The sequence below is a fragment of the Mesoplodon mirus genome (genome assembly GCF_964341445.2).
Source record: "Mesoplodon mirus genome assembly, chromosome: 8".
Classification (NCBI taxonomy): Eukaryota; Metazoa; Chordata; class Mammalia; order Artiodactyla; family Ziphiidae; genus Mesoplodon; species Mesoplodon mirus.
The window spans coordinates 73,375,172-73,381,601 of NC_138984.1; the positions used below are offsets into that span (position 1 = coordinate 73,375,172).

Genomic DNA, 6,430 nt, shown 5'->3' on the forward strand with positions numbered 1-6,430 from the left:
AAGATGGTCACTAGCCTCATGTGGTTATTTAGTGCTTGAAATGTGGCTAGAGTGACCAAGAAAATGAATTTTTATTTTATTGATATTAAATAATTAAAATTAAAATGTAAATGGTTATATGTAGCCGGTGGCAACCATATTGGACAGCATACCTCTAAATACTACAGCATCCCACAAATATTGATATGTGTATTTTTATTCATTCAAAATATTTTCTAATTTCTCTTATGATTTCTTCTTAAACTTATAAATGGATTGTGTGATTTCCAAATATTTGGGAATTTTAATTATTGATCTCTAATTTAATACCATTTTGTTCAGAGAACATACCTTGTATGATTTCAGTCATTTTAAAATGTATTGAAATTCATTTTATTGCCCAGCGTATGGTCTACAATGGTGAATCAACTGTGTGCACATAAGAAGAATGTGTATTCTGTAGTTTTTGGTAAAGTGTTTTATTCATGTCAATTGGTTAATTTGCTTGATGGTGTTTTTGAAGTATTTTATATCTGCATATTCTATCAGTTACTGAGAGAGGAGTTTTTAGTTTCTAATTGTAATTGTGAGTTTCTTCATTTCGCCTTTCATTTCTTTCAGTTTTTGCTTCATATATTCTGAAGCTTTATTATTATGTGTATGCACATTTAAGATTATTCTATAGCCTTGAAATATTGATCCCTTTATCATTATGAAAGAAACCTCTTTACCCTTTGCAATGATCCTTGTCTTGAAGTCTACATTGTCTGGTTTTTATTTAGCCATTCCAGCTTTGTTTTGGTTACTATTTGCAATATATACCTTTTCCATGCTTTTTTCTTAAACCCACTGATGTCTTTATATTTAAGATAATTTGTTGAAAACTGCCTGTAGTTGAATATTGCTTTATTTTATCCAGCCCAGCAATCTCTGACATTTAATTTTAGAGTTTAAACTATTTACATTTAGTGTATTTATTGATACATTTGAGGTTAAATCTAATATTTTGCAATTTGTTTTTTGTCCTCTCTGTTCTTTATTTCTCATTTTCTACCTTCTTTTCAATTAATTCCTTATTATTTGTCTTTCATCTTATTTCCCACTACTGATTAATTAGCTATACCCATGTGTTTTGTCTCTTAAAGTGTTTACTCTAAGCTTTACAATATGCATTTTAAACTTAACACAGCCTGTCTTCAAACTAAATCACAAAACTTCACATACAACGTAAGAACTTTAGAACTGTATACTTATCTCCTTTCTTCTCTCTTTTGTGGCATAATTGTTAAACATTTTTCATTGTAAGCCTCCAAATGCATTGTTTTTGTTATTACTTTAAACAGTTAGCTATCTTTAAAATTGTTTTAGTGAGAAAATAATATTTTTTCTATTTATCTATCCATTTACCATTTTTGGTCCTCCTTATTTAAGTTGTCAGCTGATATAATTTTTTTCTTGTTCTTCTGGCAACGCCTTCACACAGCTTTTACTTATATGAAAGTGTTTCATTTTTGAAAGATATTTTCTCTGGGTATAGAAGTTTAGATTTACATTTTCCCCCAGAACTTAAATATATTGTTATATTGTTTTCTCAATTTCATAGGTTTTGATGAAAATCTTGCTGTAATTTTTATCTTTGTTCCTCTTTACATAATCACTTTTTTCTCTGGATAATGGTTTCCCCTTTATCACTGTTCTTTTTTAAGCAATTTGATTATGATGTGCTGTGGTTTTCCTTATACTTGTCCTGCTTGTGGATCATCAAGCTTCTTGAGCCTTGGTTTATAGTCTTCTTCACATTTGGAAAAACGTTTGGCCATTACATATTCACATGTCTCTGCCCCCACCCCCACCCCCTTGTTTTTTGTTTTCTCTCTTCCTGGGATTCCAATCACATGTATGTCATGTTAGACCCTTGTGGTTCTTCTTCTTCTTCTTCTTCTTGTCTTCCTCCTCTCTGTGTTTCATTTTGGAGAATTTATATTGCATTTTCTTTAAGTCCACTATATTTTCTTTTTTTTTCCAGTTTCTAATCTTCCATTAATTCTATCCAGCAAACTTTTTATTTTAGATGTTATAGTTCTCTTTTTTTTTTTTTAGCAGAAAAAACGTCATTTACTTTTCCTTCTTGTAGCATTATTGGCACAAGAAAAGAACATGTCTGGTTTAGAAATGATGTTAAGTTCCTACAAAAATGAAGAGGTACTTTGTATTTGTATTAACTTAAAAATATAAAAAGCACAGGGTACATTTTCAGACCAGTTTTACTTTTACCCACTTACGGTAATATGTGCAATGTTAGAATGTACTTAGGTAATGTGTAAAGCAAATGAAAAATCCAGAAGCAGCTGGTTCTGAATTACAGCACACACTGGAAATTTTGAGAAAGGAGAACGCATATTAACAAAAAGAACACCAGCAAGCTCAAACTCAAGTTTATATGCTGAGTATTTTTAAAGGGTTTAAAAAGCATGCTCAATCAGCATACAGCTTTTTCTCACTTAACAGATGCATTTCTATCTGCTTGTGTACAGCAAAGGGTAAAAACTTGAATCAACTTACTTATGATTTCAGAAATGTATTCCATGGAATTTATTTCACTGCTCCTACCATTGATTCTTCAAATAAGCAAAGTACAGAGGGTCTCATCCCTTGAAATTGCTTTTAAACTAGCACTTTACATTGAAAGATAATAAGTAGAAACCTAGCAATTCCTGGTAGTGCCTGGACTTAGCCTCATTTAATATAAGAATTGGATGTACAACAGGAAATTTATCATTTTCTTTATCCTTGGAGGAGAGGGAAGGAATGAGGAGAGGTGGGGACATGGCTGCAGTATTTAAGAGCTGAATGGAACAATGCATCTTTCACAATGCTGACAACTCCACAATGAAGAACCACCATGAATCTCATCAGTTTTTTTATTTCATGCTGGATTAGGAACCCCTCTTTGTGTATCAATTAATTCAAACTTCTCCAAAAATTAATACTACAAGATAAACTCTAACTGCAATAGGTATTTCCTAAGTAGGAGACCAAACACCAAAGGGAATCCCTTCTTCCAACATCTATTGGTATGTTAAGATTTCACCAAAGAGGAAATCTAACATTTAAATATGAAGTCTCTTGGCCAAGTAAGAAACTACAGCTATTATGGGTATTACCCTACATAGCCACTATTTGTATTACATGTTAAATTAAACCCATCATTAAATATGCTTGCATAATTATGCTGTGAATGATGATAGCAGTGATGATGCTAGTGAAAAAGGACCATCTTTAGCCCAAGAAGAGTAAGAGGGAAAAAGTGTGAAAACAAGTAGAAAGCAGACAAAGAGTTGGGCATTTTCTGATCTGAAAAGAACATTTTAAACATAGAAATACAAAACGAAAAGTATTCCCTTATTTCCCCTATGTGTAAATATGAAACATTTATTTTAGATATCAGACAAGAACAGAGCTAAATAATCCAATTTTACTGCAGCAGTATAAAAATCATCCCTTCACCACAGTGTAAGATTTAAATGCATCTACACAAGGGTACACATTATATAAAATGTAGTTAAGATTACTGCAGCCTTGACAAGTATTTCCAGTCCCTAACCCAGGTCCTACTGCAATACTGGTGGTCCCAGTAGTTTCATGGAAGTAAATCATTAAAAATAATAATAAAGCAATTAAAAAGACAAATCAAAATGCCTCAGTGACCATATATCCACCTCAAACTTTATCTATTTAAATGTTACATTTGCCTCCCACTAATAAATCTTTATTTCACTCAAACTTAAACAATAAATCTTCCATACTGAAGTATCTTCCTTGCCTAATTAATTCAAAGGAAGAAACCAAAATGATGAGTAAAGGAAAATGTAGGCATTAACACACCCTTTTAATTTGTTTTAAATATTTTTAAGGTTTAAAAATTGTTTTAAATTCTTAATTTCTAGTAAGAAAACATTATCTGAATGAAGACCCTAATGGCAAAGCACTGTAAAATGTTTCGGATGCATTTGGGGCAGAGGGGTAGGGTTTATCTTCAAAGCACCCCAGCTTTCTTCATGAGAAAGTCAGAGGTACACTGGTTTGTATTGCGACATCCATTAGGTGATCTAAGTTGCTTTTCCTTCAGCAGGGGCTTTATTTGTCAGAAGGGCATTGTGCTTGACCTCCAAATTTGGCCGACAATTTACTGATGAGATTCATAACCTTTGGGTTGCTCTGATATTTTGACATACTTACCGGGTTCTGAGCCACATCCTGGAAAGCCACCATAACTTCTGGATCCTGCATGGCTGCAAGAACCTCTGGATCACTAAGAATTTCACTGAGCCCAGGCATTCCTGCCATTCCAGGCATGCCCCCTCCCATTCCAGGCATTCCTCCAGGAAAATTACCAGGCATTCCGCCAGCAAAGCCACCTGGAAAAGAGCCATACTGAACTCCTGACTGTCGTCTGGCTTCTTCGTCCCTCTGGGCTCTCTCTTGTTCTTCCTGAGCCTTCTTGACCCTTTCTGTTCTTTGATCTCTCTCTCTTCACGTTTTTGCTCATACTTTCTCCTATGTTCAGCAACTTTCTGGGCCCTTGGTTGAACTTCTTTCCGCATTGCACTAGCATCTTCATCATAATCCAGTTTACAGGCAAGGGCAAGATCATGGGCAGCTTCTTCCCAATGGCCCAGAAGTCTGTGTGCTTTCCTTTGCTACTTGTATGGCTGAGCAGAATCGGGATCTATTTCAATAGCTCTGTCACAGTCTCGGATGGCAGCATTTGGCGTCTGTAATTTGATGAAGACATTTGCTCTCTTGGCATACAGAATGGCCAAATGAGGATTTAACTTGATGGCATCTGTGAACAAGTCAGTGGCTTTCTGTAGTTCACCATCATTTAGGGCATCAGTGGCAGCTACTTTTTAATCATTTGCCTGATCCATCATCTCCCCAGTTATCTCTACATTTTCATCTCCCATTTCTTGAGGGGCATCAGTGTCTGGTTCAATCACACCTTCACTGTCATTTTCTAGATCACTTTCCTCACTTGATGGTTCCTCTGTCTTTATGTTTTCTTCCGCCTTCTTACTGTTTTTTCTTCCTTGATATTTTCTTCCAATTTAGTTTTAGGAGTAGCAGGTGGTATTTTACCCCCCATGCTCACCACCCACTTCCTCAGGAAGCCCATTTCCTCGGTGTGCAGAACGCTCGTGTCCTGCTTGCACATTTTCATGAAGGCTCGAAGCTCGCTCACTTTGCGGGGGTCCATGATCCGGAGGCGGCGGGCGCAGCGGAGGCTGCGGCCGGATCCCTGGCCCCGGCGCTAGCTTAGTGTGACCGCGTAAGGGGGGGCGGGTGCTGCGAGGCAGAACAGACTAGAACCTCCTATAGTTTTTATTTATTGAAGTTCCTTTCTGGTTTTTTTAAAATATCTTCTTTTTCCCTCCTCTTTGTATTCATTTTCCTCTGAATTCTCAAGCATAATGATCATAGTTGTCTTAAAGTTTCTGCCTACTAATTCCACATCTCTGTAATTTCTAGATTTGTTACTATAGACTGATTTTCCTCCTGGTTATTGGTTATATTTCCTCTTCTTTATACATGTGTAGTGATTTTTTTTTTTTTTGGATTCTGAACATTGTAAATTTTATGTTATTTGAGTGCTGAATTTTGTTGGAGTCCTTCAAAAACGTGTTTATTGAGCTTTGTTCTGGTAATCATTTAGGTTATTGGTAGATAAATTTCTTTCAAGGGTTATTTTTTAAAGACTTTATTAAGGCATGTCTAGAGTAGTCTTCACTTGATGGCTAGCTAAGACCACACGTGAGGGTTGAGTCTTTCGTGGTCTCTACTGAATGCTTTTTCTATTTAATAAGGACTTTTTACCCTGGCTATTGTGAACTCAAAATATTTCCAGTGATGTGTGAACTCTGGAGTTGTTCTGCTTGCAGCTCCCTGGCAGTTGTTCTCCCCTAAGAAACTGTTCTTTGCACACTTGTAGAATTTCACCCTATGAATGTACAGACTGATATTTAGCCAAACGATAAAGGGGACCCTATGAATATTTCCGAAGCCTTTTATCTTTCTCTCTCCATTACTCTTCCCCGCATACTCAGGCTCCCTCAGACTCCTTGAACTTGGAATGGTCTCCTCTACCCAGTGAGATTGCTAGAGTCTTTGGGGTTCCCTCTTTCTGCATTGAGTTTGGGAAATTACCTCCAGGCAGAACTCCTAAGACTCATAGGATCCACCTTTATTAGTTTCCCATACCTCAACTATCACAATCCTGTGCTTCCTGTTGTTTAATATCTGAGAAGTATTGTTTTATATATTTTGCTCAACTATCTAGTTGATTATGGCCTGACAGTAAGTCCAAACTTTGTTTCTTCCTAATGGCTAAAAGCAGAAGTCCAAATTTTCATGTTTATCCAAGGTTATACATGCACAGAGATTAAAGAGTCAA

General features: G+C 35.9%; 1 pseudogene across 1 annotated transcript; it reads right to left on the reverse strand.

The window, feature by feature from the left end:
- Nucleotides 1-4,116: 4,116 nt before the first annotated feature.
- LOC309809841 (hsc70-interacting protein-like) lies at nt 4,117-5,812 on the reverse strand (annotated as a pseudogene). Its single transcript has one exon. The product of its transcript is annotated as a hsc70-interacting protein-like (transcript).
- Between the last annotated feature and the right edge of the window lie 618 nt (nt 5,813-6,430).